This window comes from Hipposideros armiger, unplaced genomic scaffold (assembly GCF_001890085.2).
Source record: "Hipposideros armiger isolate ML-2016 unplaced genomic scaffold, ASM189008v1 scaffold_36, whole genome shotgun sequence".
In the NCBI taxonomy this organism is placed as follows: domain Eukaryota; kingdom Metazoa; phylum Chordata; class Mammalia; order Chiroptera; family Hipposideridae; genus Hipposideros; species Hipposideros armiger.
This window is the reverse complement of record NW_017731386.1, coordinates 3,674,216-3,694,058: the sequence shown is the minus strand read 5'-3', so window position 1 is coordinate 3,694,058 and position 19,843 is coordinate 3,674,216. Positions and strand designations below refer to the sequence as shown.

The window sequence follows — 19,843 nt, the reverse complement described above, 5'->3', positions numbered from 1 at the left end:
TTTTATGTCAATTATCACAGTGTCTTGACTATTATTGCTTTATAGTAAGTAATAAAATCAAGAAAGTTCTCCTACTTATTTCTGTTTTTTAAAAAATGTTTGCATTTCTGTATAGATTTTAGCATCACCTTGAGCTTGTCAATTTCTCCAAAAAACTCTGCTAAGATTTTAATAGAGAGTGTGTTGGATCTATAAAACTGAAGTTATTTGTGCTATTTTTCTGTTATGGTTGATGCATCATTTCTCTCTGGCTGCTTTCAAGGTTTTTTGTTTTAATAATCTTTAGTTTTCAGAAATTTGACTTATTTGTGTATGGCATGGACTATTTTTAGTTTGTAATCTTTTGAAGTCACTGAGCCTCTTAGGCTATGTTTATGTGTTTCTCAAAATTTAGGAAGCTTTTAGACTATATTTTTTTCAAATATCTATTTCTTCAAATATCACATATCTTCTGAGATTTCAATTACCTAAATGTTAGACCTTTTGTTAATGTTCCAGATATTTGGATTTCTTTTCTTCTTTCAAATTCATTTTATCTCCACTGTTCAGATTGGATCATTTCTATTGATCTACCTTCAAGTTCACTGATTGTTTCCTGTCATTTTCTTTCTTACGTTGAGCCCATTAAGTATTTTATTTCAGTAAATTAAAAAAAAATTCTTCCTCTTTTGCTCTTTTTTGTGTCTTCTAATCCTTGACTAAAATGTTCTATTTTCCCATTGTTTTCCAAGCATATTTGTAATGACATGGAATGTTTTGATAACTGCTTTACAATTCTTGTGAATAATTTCAACATCTGTCTCATCTCTGTGTTGGCATGTGTTGATTGTCTTTTCTCATTTGAGTTGAGATTTTTCTGGTTCTTGATATGGCAATAAACTAAGATTTTATACAGTATATTTTTAGTATTATGCTGGAGAGTCTAGTTTCTATTTTAATATGATATCTAAGCAGGCGATCAGCCCATTTAAGTCCAGGATGCATTACACTTTTATGCAATGTAGTTCAATTTTCAATTGCGTTTTCAAACCTTGCAGTGCTGCTGGTCTGTGATATCCAGACCCTAATCCAGACACTAATCTGAAACCTGAGCAGTATTCTATACTGTAGTTTAATTCTCATAACTTTTACTGTGTTTATTCTGGTTTATTTCACCATGGATCACTCAGGGTTTTGCTGAGAACGTTATACACATGTTTAAAGAATCATTTTCACTAAATCCTCCTTTCTGTAATCCATTCCACATACTCTATCAATGAGACCAGACTGGGTACCCCAACTACCTTGTCATTTGCTTAGTTTTAAATAAGAATGGACAATGTGGTTTTACCTCCCTATTTGGAGATGGGAAGGAGAGCTGTCTCTGTTGGTCTTTTTTTTTCTTTTTTTTTGGTAATTATTATTTTTTCAGCTACAGTTAACATTCAATATTATTTTATATTAGTTTCAGGTATACAGCCTAGTGGTTAGACATTTATATAATTTATGCAGCGTCCCCCCCCAATTAGTCTAGTACCTACCTGGCACTATACACAGTTGTTGCAACATTATTCACTATATCCTCTACGCTGTAGTTTTCATCCCTGTGACTATTTTGTAGCCACCAATTTGTATTTCTTCATTCCTTCACCTTTTTCACCCAGCTCCCCAAACCCCCTCCCCTCTGGCAACCATCAGTTTGTTCTCTGTATCTATGAGTCTGTTTCTGTAAAAATATGGAATGCTTCATGAATTCCATCCTTCATGTCATCCTTGTGCTGGGGCGATGCTAATCTTCTCTGTATTGTTCCAATTTTAGTATATGTGCTGCCGAAGCGAGCGCTGTCTCTCCTGGTCCTAATGGGAACAACAGTCAACAGGGCTCTGACCCAGGGTCTCTGAAGCACCTGGGATGGGATGGGGTCATTCCACTTTCTCATCCTGAGGTGAGAGAAAATGGGCTTTTCTGGAAGCTTTTAAAAAAATCTGTTCAAATTGACATTACTGGGTTGTGGCCTCCTCTATCATTCTCAATAGGATAATATATGGCAGGAGAAGGCAAACTTGCAGGCCAAATCTGACCCATTATCTGGATTTGTAAATGAAGTTTTATTGGAACACAGTCATTTTTTTTCTTTTTGCTACAAAGCAGAATTGAGTAATTTTAACAGAGACCACATGGCCTGAAAATATAAAATTATTTACTGTCTGACCTTTAATGATAAATGTGTGCTGACCTCTGATATAAAGGAAAAAGAAAAACAATATAAAGAAAGAAAAAATGGAAAAGGAAAAAGAAATCTGATGGAACTCATCACTGCATTGTCCTTTGAGTCTTGATTGCCCTAGAGAGACTGCCTTATTTTTTTCACATTTCAGAGTCTTTTGATCAATGCTTTATGTTTTTTTCAGGGTTGTAATTTTAATTAGTGGGAGGAATAAGGTGGGATGTAGTTAGTCCAATTTGTCTGGAATTGGAAGCCCATGAGTTTAATTTTAACGATTTATACAGATAGCATCACTAATGTACATTTGTTATAGGCTTTAAAGATTCCCACAAATAGTTTATCAAGTAAATGAGTAGTTCATCGTAAAGCATAACAAACCAGAGAAATCTTAGAAGTTAGCATTAATAGGGGTAATATAGTGTCTGGATTTTTTTCTGATATTATCTAAGAACAGGACAACAAGCTAGTCAAAGCAACACTCATGAAGAAAACTTACATGAAAGCTAGACCTCAGGTTTTCTCACATACTATAAATTATGAGCCTGTAGGGCAAACCACCAAGATCAGAATAGTACCAGAGTCTGTGATGAAAGAACTAAAATGAAATGATGGGACATATGACCAACATGAGAACAAAAGAACCCCAAAGTTAAAAAACATTCATTGTAAATATTGGCAGGCCAGTTTGAGAACAGCAGCAGAAAATGAAAAGAGTTCTGTATGCTCTAATATTAGCTCAGTGCAAAGATTCTGAGATAAGGCCTAATGGGGACACAGCAGTGTGGTCCTTATGAGCTTTTAAAGATACCCAGGACTCTTCCAGACAGGACATAAGAATGAGAAGAAAACTACTGGGCATAAAAGAAAAATTAATCAAGATAGTAAGTACCACAGAGATAAAGGAGAGAGAAAATGTAAAAGGTGGGGCAAGGGAACAGAGCTGCTATATTTTAGAAATCAAGCTACCATATTTCTGCTGACAATATGCTAAAACAATAGAGAATTTAACTTTTTAAAGTTAGAAAACTATTTGAACCAAGGCTTCATTTACAAGTTCAGGAAATTTAAATACAATTGCACAACAGAAAATAAATTGAGACAAAATCCCATACAAAATTACTATGAAGTAAAAGAGATGAAGGGGTAGAATAATATCTCTTCAGTGAGTAAAACACTGCCAGAAAGACATATTCAATAGGCAGAAATAAACTATAATGTATTATTTTCAAATTAGCTAAAATATATGGATAAATTTAAATAGCACGTGAAAGAAGAAATAAATCAGGATGAGAAAAATTCAGAGCTAGTTGACAGAATCCAACATTTCAAAATAAAAGTAAATATTAGTTTAGAAATTATGACTAAACTAGAATGAATACAAATGAAAATGAAGGCAACAAATAATACATTTAGAAAAAATATGTAACAAAATTAAAAGCAAGATTAAATATGTCAAGAAAATGAGAATTTTAAGATAGGCAAAGAAGATGCAAAGTATGTATAATGAGAGGCTCTGAAAAGAAAACCAGAACAAGAAGTGGCACCAAATATTAAAATCTATTGTGTGTATATATATATATATTTTTTTTTAATAAAGATTTGAACATATAAATATTGACCCAGAATTACTAGCAGCAAGACATGTTCTAGTTACAGTATCAATCTTTAAATAAAAAGAAAATAAGTATACATTGGCCATCTAGGCAAATAAGGCATATGAATTATAAAGGAAATAAAATTAGATAGCTATTAGCCTTTTTATAGCAATGTTTTATGCTGAATAAAAATGTAGTAACATATTTAAGACACTTAAGGGAGAAAATATGAGTCAAATATTTTATATCCAATGAAACTGATATTCAAATATAAAGCCACATATAAGCTGTTATCACCAGGCAAAAACTCAGAGAATATTGTTACCTTGAACTGTTCCTAAAGAATTTACTAGACATCAAGCTTCAGACAACCAAAATGGTTAAAGAGTCATTGGCATGGAAACAAGTATACATAGATCTAATATAAAGGGTCTTTATAGTTCAATAATAAGTATTTTTGGAATTCAGGTTGTGGTCTTGAAATTCTATCTCTCATTGAAAGAAATTAGGATTTCATGGAGAATGGTTGAATCTAGAATGTCTAATCTGGAATATTTTGTCATTCCAGATAACAAAAATGCTATCAAAAGCTTCTAGGGATATGTCCAAAAGACTAAGAAAACAACTATTATATATACCCACAGGCTGAAGATGGGACAATTTGAACTTCACTAGAGAGAGCAATTTCAATAGATTGAAACTAATAAAATTTGTTTAAATCCGTGAGTTATTAATGATATAGTTTAAGAATGCATATAATTTGTCATCTTTTGAAGATGAAAGGGGAATCAATATATTACAAAAACTGGCTATATTAGAGAGATAAATTAAGCATTTAATTGTATTTTCTATGTGAACTATACAACTGGGTAACTAAATAGTATGTGAAGTTTATTTCAGGAACTACAGAATACTGTATCGAAAGAAGAGCTTAGCTTGTGCTCATCCCCTGCACTTTCACTCCTCTCCTTCTCTAGCTTCTTTGTACAGAATTAACAAGGCTCTATAATCTACAATAGGAAAATAAAGATGGGAGGTAAGTTACTGAGATAAGAGAGGGCCTCTAACCTTGGGTAGAAGAGAAACTAGAAGTCCTGTAAGGGAATACAAGAGCTGAAGAAAAGACTGAATTGTCAGAAAAAATTGTAATGTTTCACAAAATGCTAACATGGCTGAACAGAGGTCTTGGCGCCTGTGCCTACTTGAAAGAGAACATAGATAGAGAGGGCGAGGCAGACTTGAGACTTGACCCTCCCCAACTATGTCAGGGGAGGGTCACTTAGAGAAGCAGGAGGTATGGATTCAGTATTAGCTTCTCTAGCAGAAGTGCAGACTTGCTTCTGTCAGTTGGAGAGTGATATGAATAAAATGGTAGATCCCACCAGTCCTGTTTTCAGGCCGTTAAACCACTCTGCATGCTGGACAGATCTGTTACTGGGAAGATGTAGGGTGGACAACCTGCAAGTTGGAAGCCTTCCACACCAGGCAATGAGTTTTAAACACTGTCAAATTATTTTCTTATGTTTGTAATAAATAGTTTTTTAAAAATGACTTTAAAATGGTTTGTATGCTATTTAAATGCAGTGTTTTTAGTAAAGGAGTTGCTCAGTAATTTGCTGAATTGCTTTACATATGTTATAAGGATCAATTAAAGTTTTCTTGATGACTGGGGTTATCATTATCAACGTACTTGTTGGTTGGAGCTGTAATGCAGCTGTCTCCTCAGGGTCACTATGAGGTACGAGCAGCTATTTACTCTAGCACTAAATGGTCCCCATTTGAGTACTTTGGTAGTTGTTTTTTTTTCCTTCACATGCCTTGCTGGAAATGTTCACTTCTTTGCTGTCATTCTTATTTCTGTCAATTGTGCTTAACTCTGTGCAATTGGTGGATTTTAGCTTCTGTATGTTGAGATTAATCATTAAAGTTATTAAGAATTACTTATAAAATATAAATTCATAAAATGTGAGTTTTTGAGAAAGGGCTTTCCATCTGTGTGTCAGCATCCATTAATGGGTTGGGAAATCAATTTAGTGGTTAGGATTCACTTTGGCTGTGCAAATAAATAGAATAGAATTGAAAATATTTTGTTCATTACACGTGACAAATGTAAATGTTTTGTGAAACCCAATATTTGTATAATGGTAGAAAATGTAAACAATGAATTATTATTTGAATGTAACCCATAGTAAGAAATAATTGAGTAAGTTTTAAGGCATTGGATTTTTGATATTTATCTTTTCTTTCACATCTTATTCCTTATAACTTCTTGATTACTTTGCAAGTATTGAGGGATAAGAATAAGTTACTTCTATGCAAAATATCTCCTTAACTTTAACTTCCTCAGGGAAGAACCCTATGAGGCCTCTAGTACCTATAATGGAGTCATTTTAAAAGAATAACTGTTACTGAAAAGATTGAGAATCAGTACAAACCCAACCTCTTCTTGAGATGATGGTTATGGCAGACACACTTGCCAGTAGTCTCAGAAGTGAAAGCAGTCTCAGAGAAAGAATGGGAAGGGAGAAGACACTTACTCATCTGTGCAGCATTTTGGGTACAAATGTGGGTCTCCACATGCTTTCATTTTGGAAAATAGCTTTACTCTGATATGCTAGGAGCACCAAACTAGCCTCAGAAAAAGAGGTTTCCCTAGGTAAGTCTCCAGTCACACATTCAAATGACATGACAGCTGGAACCTTTAACGTTGCTTTTGTGCTCACTCCAACTCACTATGGAAGTCTAATAGGGATCCTTCTCAGGGCCTGAGTCTAAACAGAAATAATTAAAGAATATTACTGCATTTCTCTGAAACCTAAAGATGAGGGTAGAAGGTGGCCAGGCAGGGCACAAATTAAAAATAGGAACAGAAACTCCTAATGTTACAGACAAGCTATAGATTTAAATATTTATCAAATAAAAAGATGATGATGATTTTACTGACTTTTCTCCTTTCCAGTACACCAGGGACGAGGTAATGACGCTTCTCTGCTTCCTAATTTTTTTTATACTCCTTTACTTTTCTTCTCTCCCTTTGCTTCCTGTTCTTCCTTTCAACCTTAAAATAATTTAATAAAGTAAAAAAGAAAGAAAACAGATGCTTAGGTTATTATTATTTTTTATTGATTAATGTATTAACTTAGACTCTTGATTCCAGTATTGTAAAAGTCACTAGGTTGACTACTTTGAAGGACATAAGACTACATATAAGCCTGTTGCTACAGAAGTGTGTAATGCAGGGTGCTGAGGGCATTAGGAAATGAAGAGGGGGCACAGGTCTCCATTTCTCCCGGGGTCCAAAGACATGCAGAGCACAATCCATAAAGGTACTTATTTTTCAGAAGACATACAGACAAGGAATTTTGTTTTTCTTACCTTAATTTTATCTGCTAGATAGCTGTCCTTATAATATCTAAACCTGATAAACCCATTTAATATGAAAAAAATCTATCTTGATTACAAAAGGCAATATCGTGTCCATATTTTTTACACCAACATCTCAAGATTTTTCACCATGAGTTTACTTGGAATAGATCTACATGTTCAATGAATTGGGAGGCCTGGTTTCTTCCATGAATAATACAAAACCTCAAGAAGATTTTCTCAGAAACTCAGCTATCATTAGAATTATTCAAAGAATGAAAACTTCTCCTGAAAATAATTCCCAATAGCTCATTTGCTATGTAAACAAATCATGTGTCCTGAAGGTATGGTTGGAGTATATAAAATATTAAAATGTTGATACCTCGTAGATTCTAGGAAGAAATTTAAATTTGTGGGCAAACATTTCATGGAGCAATGGGAGACTCTTATGGTTCAATGAGTCTTACATTAAAAATAAGACAAGGTAAGATAAATTTGCCCTGAGAATACTATAAGCATGAATTTTATGCCCAGCATCACCATGACTGCAGTGCTAGATGCCCTTTTGATCTTGTGGGATTGTAGAAAATGAGGACAATCAACCCATGCAGATGCAGGTAATTTGCACCATTGACTAGAAAGTAAAAAGAGGCAAGGAAGATGATGAATGTAAAATGAAAGTGAGTGATGACAGCACATCATTATTATAAAAATTATACAGTCACGTGTCACACAATGACATTTTGGACAATGGCAGACCACATATATGACGGTTGCTCCATAAGATTATCATGGAGCTTAAAAATGCTTATTGCCTAGTGACCTCATAGCTCAATGCATTACTCACAGCAATTAATATAGACCAAGGATATAAAAAAATATTTTTTGTACAGCTGTACAATGTGCTTGTGTTTTGAGCTAAGTGCTATTACAGTGTCAACAAGTTGAAAAACATCAACATTTGTAAAGTAAAATGTTACCGTAAGCTAAGGCTAATTTATTGTTAAAGAAAGAATTTTTTAAATAAATTTAATGCAGCCCAAGTGTACGGTGTTTATAAAGTCTACAGTAGTGGACAATAATGACATAGACCTTCACATTCACTCCCCACTCACTCACTGACTCACCCAGAGCAACTTCCAGACCTGCCAGCTCCATTCATGGTATGTGCTCTGTACTCGTGTAGCTTTTTTTTTCTTTCTTTTTTTGCTTATGTTTTATACTATATTTTTACTGTAGCTTTTCTATGTTTAGATATGTTTAGATGCACAAATATTTATCATTGTGTTATAATTGCCTACAATATTCAGTATAGTAACATGCTATACAGGTTTGTAGCCTAGGAGTAATAGGCTATACCACTTATTCTAGGTGTGTAGTAGGCTAGACCAGGGGTTGGCAAACTTTTGAGATGGAAGAGCCAATCCTGTCCCTCACAACAATTTAAAAATTATTCGAGAGCCATAAAACAAATTATATTGCCATTATGTGATGAATATCCCTTAAAAATTTTATAAATGAAACTATGATGGTTTTCTTTTCATTTTCCATTTTACTTCAGAGCCACGTGTACATACCCAAAGAGCCACATGTGGCTCACAGCTGCAGTTTGCCGACCCCAGGGCTAGGCCATCTAGGTTTGTGTAAGAACATTCAATGAACATTCTTCTGGGGGGTGCGGCGGGGGTGGTAAGAAGAGAAGAAAGGAGAGAAAGGAAGTGGGCGTGATGCTGTGATGTCATTCTGACATGGAGGGATGGGGAATGAAACCAGTGAGTGTCACAGGAGAGGGGTCCTCTGAGGAAGAGCCACCACCTGCACACCTGGGAAAGACCCGAGGCAGGTAGAGCAGAGCACACACATCTTCCAGCCCCTGCTGAGTGTAGGGGAGGCCACCTAAGGGATGAGTCACTGTTTTCCCTGAATGAAGTGGTTCATAATGAGGAGTCAAGATGGAAAACAGAAAAAAAAATGAACAACAGTAAAACTTCATCCAAATCCACATTCCTAGCTCCTGTTTTAAACCCATACGCAGGCAGCCTCATCCTCCTCAGCACGGGATTCTCCTCGGTGTGCTTAGGAGTGGGTTCCAGACGAAGGGATAGGGAGGGTCTATGATCTAATCCACAGGCACTCACTCCACTAATGCCTTCTCTTCCTCATTTTCACGTTGTCCCTCTTTAAGCCCCAGGAAGTCAGTAAGTCACCTGTACTCACCCAGGAAGAAAAGTTGATGGCCACAAAGTTGCAGGGACTCACTGCCAAATGGAAGGTGAGTCAAGGAACAAAACAGAGTCCCCCGCTGGCCGTAGGTTAACCATTCTCCAGCACGGCTGCATTTTTAGGGCTGGCCTCTAGGAAAAGCACAAACGACACTGTTTCATTTCTCTTAAGCTTATAACATGGGTGGACTCCCTGGGGTGGGACACCCCAAGCAGAATTCATGCTTTTGCTTGGGATCAGAAGATTTTCACTGGGCGAGTGTGACGACTTTCACTTCTGACAAGCAACAACATCACTTGATCAGCACGTAATTCTTAGGAAAAAAAAAATCATTTGGCTAAGCTAAATGGAAATGGATCAGGCACAGACAGATTAGATTTTCCTTCAAATAAATAAACATGGCCTTTCAAAAAGGCAAGAAAAACGTTTGAGCCAAACATGCCGCACATGAAAATTTCCGATAAAATACATACCCACCCGAGCACGAACAAGAATCACCCACAATCTCTGAGTAGTCAGAACCACTCCACTAAACCAGTGAGAATGGTTTCAAGGTGTTTGCTCTTACAGGCAGAGGTGTGTCACTCTAATGCTAAACCCTGTACTCCTCTGGTCTCGTGGAGTCTTCACGCTCTGTGTTTATTTAATTCAATGAATATTTGGGATACTTGATGTTTGCCCAGCCATCAGCTTGATCCTGAAGATGACGAAGAAACATCTCTCTCTAAAGACAGCAGCAGGTTCTTCATATTAAACGGAATGGCTGTACTGTAGTCTGATCACTGCATCATAACATAGTGTTGATCAGTTTGCTTATTGAAACTTCATAAAGGTTTTCTTACATGTCTCATCCAATGTCTTTCTGTTTCCAGTATGTGCCCCTTATCTTCTGTCCAAATCCCACTCCTTTCCCTCTACTTTTTATCTTCACGCTCCAAATTAAAAAGCCAAGATCCTTTCATGTTACTTTTTCATTACCAATCGCATTCAGTGAGTCATCAAGTCCAAATAATTTACAATTTCCCTCAAATGCATATACTGATTTAGTAAATACCTGTTAAACAGTTTGATATGTATCAGCCACATATCTGTACATTCAAGATACTGAGTGAAAAGGGTGATGTTCTCTTGGAACTTCCCTTTAGTGGGAAAGGCAACCGATAAATAAACAAGATAAGGGTATCTATAGATGCCTATGAAGATGATAAAATAAGGGATTATGATTGAGAGTGACTTGCGTGCCCTCTCTAATTGAGTGACGTTTCAGCTGAGAACTGGAAAACGTGAAAGAGCCAGCTGCACAAACATCTAGAGGAGAAGCAGTTGTAGCTGGAGGAAGAGCAGGTGTACAGTCCCTGAGATAATGAATGGTCTGCCTATTTAGGACAGAGCAAAGGGCCTGTGGCTGCAACATAGTGACATTGTGGGTTTAGAGCCTAACGTTAAGGCTGAAGAGTAAGAGAAAAGGGTGTAGTGAGCTGTAATCAAGAGTCCTGATACATTTTAAATGCAATGAGAAGCCATTGAGGGGCCTGGAAAATATAGTAATGTAAATCTAAATTATATTTTAAAAGATATGAAGAATGAATGCTAGAGATGATGGTGGCTTGGGTTTGGAGATTGCTGTGGAGAGAAGGTACATATTCTCTGTATATTAGGCAGTTCTAGTTGATACACATTGCTGATGGATTGGTCATGGAATGTAAGTTACGTACAGAAATCAGGAATGAGGCCTAGGTTTCTGGTCTGTATAACAGGTGGGCAGTGGTATCATGTATTCCCATTCCCCTATCATCAGCTTTCACTTAGATTTTTGCCTAGTCTAATATCTTGTCCGGCAAACTACATGCCCTTTAAAATCTGTCATCCACATTGCCGCCAAGGTGATTCACACAGAAAACAACATGCTGTCATTATTCCATTTCTCATAACCTTTCCACAAACACCCATTACTCAGGAGAGATGACAAGTTCCTTTACACAATGTTCAATAATGTAGTACGCAGAATTCTAAGATGGACCCCCGACTCTATGCTCTGATGTACGTGGCCTGTATAATTCCCACCCTTTGAATGTGCTTGGAACCTGTGAATATAATGGTTTTATCACTCCCATATTTAAGGTATGCTACATGCCAATGAGAAATTATGGTAGGCGAGTCTGACTTAGTCAGGTGACAGTGTTTAAAGAGGAACTGGCCTTTCTTGGTGACAGAGATCCTTTTCCTGGCCGTGAAAATGCAAGCTATTATGAGCTTTACCGCTGGCAGGGAGGGAATTTTGCCAACAGCGATGTATGCTTGGAAGATGACCCCAAGACTCAGATGGGACCCAGGCTTAGTTGACACCTTGATTGCAGCCTTGTGACTCATTGAAGTAACCAACGAAACCATGCCTGGATTTCTAACTGATGAGAAAATGCCGACAGAAGAGTGGGAATTAGGAAACTAATGCAAAGGCCTTTCATGCCTGAGCCTCTGTTGGCTTCCAACCTGATAGGTCATCTTAACTGGCCTCAACCTTTATATTTCAACAACACCAAGTAATTTACAGATTCTGGCCCTGACCTAGCTGTCTTGTACTCCCATGCTCCTGGTAGTACAGGCCCGATTTTTCTAGAATTTCCTCCAACTCTCCATCATCTAATCTCTACCTATGAATCCTCATTTCAGAGGGCTCAGTTCACAGTCCACCTTCATTAATTCACTCTTTCAATACATTTTTATTGTTATCCATTTTACACTAGTCAGAGGATATGGAGTTATAAACAGAAATCTCTGCTTTCATTTCTATTACAATCCAGTGGGAGAAACAGCTCTTCAAACAAATAAAAATATCAAATGAACCTATTAGTTTCAATTGGGGTAAAAATCTATGATGGAAAGAAAGATCAGACAAAAAAAAAAAAGAAAGAAAAAAGAAAAGAGATGGCTCCTCCACAGAGCCTTCCCAGTCCATTTTGACCTGTCCCACCATTTTGCATCTGCTCTCCATAGAGTCCAAGCATCCTGAAGTTAGGGATGGTATTTTACCCCTCTCCATCTTCCTAGTACTTATATCATATACCTAGAATTTTGCACATGTACAATAATTTTGTTGAATAAATGAATATAGGATCTGTCAGTTCCTGTTGTCCCCTATGAAAGCAGAGTAAAACATTGCAAAACCAAATACCTACACCTATCTTGTCCCTAAATCAAGAAGAGCCTGGCCTAGGGATTTAATATCCAATAGAGTAGAACCTTAATTAGCTGCCTGCTCCTAGCATATTTCCCAGCATTTCTGCACACTTGTTTTAACATGACCCAGCAGCCTCCTTGATCCCCAAAATGAATTATCAATCTGTCTACTTGACATCTAATCATAGTCCCTGGTGCCCTTCTAGTTCCCTGTTAGTTCATTTCAATCCTCTGGGGTTTACTTGTCACCTAGTTCCTTTTAATCCCATTCTCTACTTGCAATTTCTGTTGCATAGATTCCTATTAAAACAGATATTTGTCAAGTTTGAGGACTCCCAGAATTTTTGAACACCCTATTTAAGTTGAAGTCATTTATTTCCTACCTTTTCACTCTTGGTGGGAGCCAGGTACTCAACACCCCAGCTTCTTTTTGCAGCTGGGGCATACCTAATATCTATCAATCAGACTCAAGGGATGGACTGTGGATTAGAAGGTAGCAATTTAAACAAGTTGGCCCTACGTGGACCCCACATCTGGTTTCCAGGAGAAGTGGTAGCTAAGGTTCTAGCAGCAACATCCAGGGCTGGCTTCTATGTTATCTGTGTCTACCTGAGGTCTCAGGTTGTCTCCATGGGGCCAATTCTGTGGTATGGCTTTGAACATTCTTCTGGGCTGCATAGCCTGGACACTCTGTGAGCTATCCAATATTCTTTAATATATGTCTTAAACGGCAGAAGTTAGTTTATATCTGTTACAACTAAGGACCTTTCCTGTAACACCTCCTCCCTACCCCCCGCAACTTATCCCACAAGCTTGACATTCCCCTAAAAAAAGAGACATTCTAAATCATGTGCTTGGTTTCTCCTGTCATCTCACTACCCACGTGGCCATTGCCCCTATTCCTTGCCACACACACACACGTGCAGAAAGTAGACACCTGAGTTTGGGTGAAGGTCCAAAGAGTACTAGTGTTTAGCAAATCCCTTTGGGTTAGAGATGTTCCACTGACCTTGTCCATTCTTCAGTTGGTCTCTCTGAGCCCCTGACATAATCAGTCTCAATACCTTTTCTCTATCAACTGATATCCTCCCCCAATATGCTATGTCTTTACTGGTAGAGCAGTATTATTATATAAATCTCTAAACTGGGGATTTAAGAGGACAGATTTGGGCAACAGTTTCACTTGAGGAGCAGTACAAGTCTTGCTCATTCCCGCACATCTCCCCAGAAGGAAAACTCACTATGGTGGCCTCATTAGCAGTTGCTATACAGATCTGCTGCCAAGGAAACTATACCCATTTTGATAGCCAAAGTCAGAGCTTAATCAAAAATGGAAACAGGAAAAAAAGTTCTAAAATCAACAGCCTTATTTCCTCCTGCATCATAATCACAGCAGGCCCATTATATTGGCCAGTGAGCTGACTCATGCAATTACACACACAACAAAGGGGCAAGCCAGGCAGGATTAAGGTAGGGCGGCGTCCATCAAGACAGCAGGTCACCTCATTGGCAGAAGTGCCAGACTCCGCCAGAAGTGTTCCGTGAGAGCAGAGGTGGAGACCTGGAAGATGCTCTGAGCATCCATGAGAGTGTCAGGATGAGGTTCCCCAGACAGCCATACTGCTATATTAAGCAACCTTATCAATGTTTTATGTCTTAAAACAAATTATTATCACCTGCCTTTGAATTTTGCACAACAAAATATAAATTATTGGGTTGTCAGAAAAGTCATGACTTTTTTTCTGTTTTTTGTTGCAAAAATGCATCATGCCTTTTCTGACAACCCACTAATTCAAGGTTCCGAGTATAATGATGATTTAGCATATTTTAGTGATGAAACCAGTTACTCTTTCTTCTGACATCTTACCAAGGCACTTTCATGACCAAAGGACATGGTGGAGTGTGAAAAGGGCCTGCACATGGAGCGAACCTGAACTAGCATTGGTTCTATCACTTCCTGGCTCTGGATTTTGGGGTAAGTCACTCAAGCCTGAGCATCTTGCTTGTAAAATAGGAACCTCAGTACACACCCCAAGAGTGATATGGGAATGTGACTGGCATGTAACACATTTGTCATGGGCTATCAATCATATTTTGCCAAATCTGTTGTTGCAGAATCTGTGGCCAGCATTGTTCCAAGGCACAGTCCTAGAAACCAACTGCAGGGAGAAGACAAAGCATTAGGGATATATTAGCTGAATGGCTCCTTTCTCACCTCTCTCTTCTGCTATGGCCGACCAGATACTGTTGGCATCTGGGTCTCCGCATAAACAGCTGTCTACATGAAACAAGGCAGGAGGCCCATATTAAATAATGAAGATAGAATACATTAATTATACCATGGTAAGTAACTATCATATAAAATATGACTATTATATGATTGTTATTACTTTTACTGCATTATGTATGCTGACACAAATATAACAGCCCACGAGTCATCAGGATCATGCTGTTTTTACAGAGAAGGAAAACAGAGCTCAAACCATTTAATAGCCTAATGGTCAAACCTCTAAAACACCAAAATAATGGTTGGCAATGCATAAAAAGAGGCCAGTAAGTTTGCCAATCAGACAGCTTAATGACCAAGCTACATTTTAATTTGGACTTTCATTCCACAGATGTCTTCCTAGCCTATCAGCCTTATAACTGGGCAGAATAGGTTGTAGCATATGGGAGTATGAATAAAAGGGCACATAATAGGTTACCCTGGCCTAGAATATCAAACATGGTGCCCCAGTTCTAATATTTGAGCTTCATTTGTTTTGTTCTTGAAAATAACTTTTTAGATCTATACTAGCTCCACACATCACAAACCTCTGAGGTGTTCGCTCATGTCATTTAAGTGTAATTGTAGGAATAATATCTCATTTGAAGTGGGCAAGGTTTTAACTCAATATAAAATTAGGAAAATGAAACCAAGATATACTTTCCCAAGGACAATATTGTTGGCATCAATATTAAGTTTAATGAATTAAAAGTCTTGCTTTTATTTTTCAGTATATTATGCTACCTCTTATTAGGCCTAAGTACCCATAAGAGAATGGGTCAGGAAAGAAAAAAAGAAGAACTTAAACTGGTAGAAAGTGTATAAAGACAAGTTTACAAATATATAATTCTGAATGGCTTTCTTTTTACAAACCAAGCTGGATGGGCTTACTTCTTATCCTATTCCTCAGCTTCTTCCTCATATAAGTCTGAAATAGGCAAGGAAAGATTTTTAAAAATTACATAAACTTTTTGAAATTATTACAAAGGGAATAGAATTTGCTCCTTATAGGCACTTAGAAAATATCTAATACAGATATGTGAAAATATCTAGATGGGACTGAATTTTAGATCCCCGTAGATGGTTATTTTTAACCATATGTGGATATAGAAATGGGCCATCAACAAGTATTTATTGAGGGCCGTCTGTGTACAAAGCAGAAGCTGGGATCAGTATTTCCAGGCTTTTGTGAGTGTGTTTGGGTCTTTGCATGTTGGAGGAAGTCATCGAGAGGAAGTGATCACCTGTTGAACCATGAGTTGGACCCAGGCAATTGGAGGCTCCTCATCCCACACCCCTGTCCTTGGAAGGTACCACCTACCATTCTCATAGGGGAGCCTTTTTCAAGGACACAGCCTTGAGAGAGAAATGCGTTGAGATCATCTGGACGGTATACATGACTGAACCCAGTTAAGGCCTCTCTATAAAATTTGAAGATTCTGGTGGGCCAGTGTGGAAATATACTTGTCTTGTGGTTGCCCAAGACAAGCCTAATATTTAAGTTTCTTTGCTTATTAAAACTGTGACCTACCAATATGGAGTGGCTTCCTTCTTTCTTTGGTCTCTTCTGGCCTTCTGTGTATGGGGGCCAGTTTAGAATTTCACCTGGGGAACTCTTGAGGTTGTGAATCACTATTGAACCTCCTTTGACAACAGTGGCAATCACCATTATTTTATCATTGTTATCTATTTCTGCTACATTTTCAACAGCTATGAGGAATTTAGAAGTCAAAGCAAGATATTTAAAAGTCTTCACCAGAAGCCTCTTACTAGATGCCAAGTAGGACAAACTTCATGCTGGTAGCCCAGCTACTCTCAGGATTCTTATAATGATCCATGAAATGGTGCATGTGAAATAGTTTGTGGCACAGGGTTGCATGTGTGTAAGGTATTGCTATTACCAGATGTGCGTTTTGTTTTGTTTTTAATTGGGGAATTGATGGGATGGGAATAGTGCTGGGGAATTGGGGGAAGGGGAACAAACAAGTTGCTGTCATTTTTGTTCTTCAATCTAGTTGTGGAGGACGTTGCTTCACTGGCCCAAGTTGGCACCATCATTGTGCTCTTCCCGGGCGAGGCAGATCAGTCACCGGCTTCTGGACGGCCACTCACTGCAGCTGCTGGTTGCTCACACTGGCTGCTGGCTACATACGGTAGCCCATGGCAACCCACTGCCACAGGGGCTGCAGCCTACGCCATCGCCGGCGACTCACGGCAGCCCAGCTCCAGGTTGAGCTGTTGTTCAGCATCTTAACTGTAGAGGGCAGTGTCACTGGCCCTCATATGTGGGATCCGAACCAGGGCCCTCTGGCATCCCAAGCCAGTTCTTAACCATCGCGCCACTCAGCCGGCCCCAGATGTGCTTTTTAAGTTAGCAATATAACGGGAAATGACTTTGAGATCTGATCCTGATACCATGCTCTCATTTTTTTTTTTTTAGAAAAATGTATTGATGTTTTATTTCACAATAACTCTCAATCTCAAGTAGTTACATTATTTTCTATTGTACTTTATACTCATTATTTAAAGCAGTACTTTAATTGCTAATGATTCTGATTTAATTTATTATTATGGAAATTAAAAAAAAATTATGTAAAAGTAGAGCAGAGACCTCCACGCATGCATCAACCACTTTTAACAATTTCCAGCACGTGGACAAGTTTGTTTTCACTTCCACCCCCGTACCCCCAACACACAGTGAATTCGTTTTAAAGCAAACACTGAATGAAGTACCATTTCTTCCTTAAATATTTCAATGTATGTCTCTAAAATATAAGGACTCTTTCTCTGTGTGTTTATTTTTAAAACAGCAACAATAGATGACCACATTTAAAAGGCGCCTTCAGGAGACAGTTTCCTATTAGGGAAGAATACCGGGCCATGTGTCTTCCGTGACTCGCTAATGTCCACCGGATGAAATCTCAACCTGAAGACCATCCTCTAATCAAGATCTTCCCGTTGCCCTCCCCCCCACTCCCTGGGCTTGTTTGCTCACACTATTTAATCCATCACAATGGCAGTCCTCCTGCTGCCTATCTAACTTAACCCCACCAATTTTGCAAGGACTTGTCCAATTCACGCTCTTGATTTCCACACGTCATTGCAGCCTCTAGTGATTTTTTTTTTCTTTAAACCCTTGTTCCATTTACTCTACTCTTAGCAGGCAGTATTACAGGGATTAAAAAAATATGTGCGCTGGAGTCTGATAGAGCTGGGTCTGGGAATTTCTTCATGACTGACTTACTAGCTAAATGCCCTTGGGACAGTTCTCCTTAATCCTCATGTCCTCAGGTGCTAATATGAATAATTTATATTGTAGTTAAGGAGATTAATTAAGCATATATATATAATATATATTAAGCACATTCATATATATATATATATATATGTGTGTGTGTGTTTATACATAAAACGCACCGTGATATATATACATAAAACACACACACTCACACATACATGCATACATGATGCACTCACACACAAACACATTGTTTAGCACAGAGAGCATTCAAGGTAGTATTATTGCTGTTGTTACCATCTGTATTTAATAGCATATTCTGCCTTTTTTTTTAGCTGAACCATCATCCTTCCACCTGTTGGCAGCTCAGTGGCAGCTCAGCTTGGGCCAGGCATCAAACCGCTGTTGCTCAGAGCTCACACTCTTCAGCGAGCTCTTAACCAACTGAGCCCCTCGGCCAGCCCTATTCTGCTTTTTGATATCTAGTTTATTCTTACCTTTCATGACTCAGTTTTTGGATTATTAGTTATCCCTCTGTTTTCACTTCTAGACATCAGCTTCTGGATACCAGAGACAACTTTGACTCTTTCATAGCAGCTGGCTCCACAGAGGAGATTTTCAACTATATTTCTGAAAGATAGCCAGAGTGCAGAGGGTAGTAGAGACCCTACTCTCTTGAAACCCCCAATGATGTTGTGTTAAATAGGAGAACCTCTCCTTTTTTTCTTCAGGCGCACCGCCAGGTTGCTGTGTGTGTGTGTGGTCTACGGCACTTTAAAGTGTTTCCAAAAAAGAAAAACCTTTTATGCAGAAAAACAGGTGATGAGACAACCAGAAAAAAAAAAAAAAACCAGTTATTTCTAACTGAAGTAAGTCTCTAGGCAGCTGATCCTACCATAGGGCTGGCTGTCTTTATCCTGGAAATGTCATCCTTCTTTAGTCTGTAAATATCATGCTATAGAGAACACCTTAGCGCTCGCTTTAGGGGGAGACGAAGCCAATGTCGTATGGCAGTTTACTGTCAGCCAAAGGACAATGCTTCTTTCTTGGATTTAATAAAATGGGGAGGGGCCTGGGCAGGCTGCTCCAGAGAAAGGACAGCGACACCCCTCCTGCCATCACATTGTTGTGTCTTTCATAAAATGATGAAAGGGCGTTTTTGTCCTCCAGACACCAGTCTTATTTGGGCGCATTCACTTTTTCACTTTCAAATTTGTAAATTCTTGAACTACGGCTGTGGCCTCCCTTTTCAACCTGCACCTGTAGGTTCTGTCAAAGGCTATGGAGGCCGCTTTTACCTTGCAGTATCTCCTTAGCCCAGGCCAAATCCTCTATTTCACCTTTTCATAATCTAACATGCCACAAACTAAAGATGTAGTTCAGTTAACCAATGCTTTTTTGAAAATAAATTCCCTCAGAAATGTAAAGATTATCTTTCTTACTGCGAAGCATTCCTCTCTGAAAAGGGACATAGTCAGGCTTCTCTGCATTCATTACCCGGCTGAGAAGAGAAAATGACAATTTCATTGTGAAGGGGAAGTAATTTTGGGCATATGGATCAATCCTAGGAAGGGCCGGTCTCAGAAAGGGGGTTGATATGATAGAATTTGTGTAGCTCACAGAGAGCACTAAAGACTGCTGGTAGCTGTGGGTGGAGGGAAGCATTCGGGAAGGAATGAAAAACACGGGAGATGAGGAGAGGGATTCAGAGAAAGAAGTGGAAAGCACGGGGGATAAACTTTTTCCATTTGGAAATTTTGCTGGTAGTGCACAT

General features: G+C 38.3%; 1 pseudogene; it reads right to left on the bottom strand.

Moving 5' to 3' along the window:
* LOC109380397 (adenosylhomocysteinase pseudogene) overlaps window positions 1-19,563 on the bottom strand; it is a 117,984-nt pseudogene extending 98,421 nt beyond the window's left edge.
* Window positions 19,564-19,843: the final 280 nt, after the last annotated feature.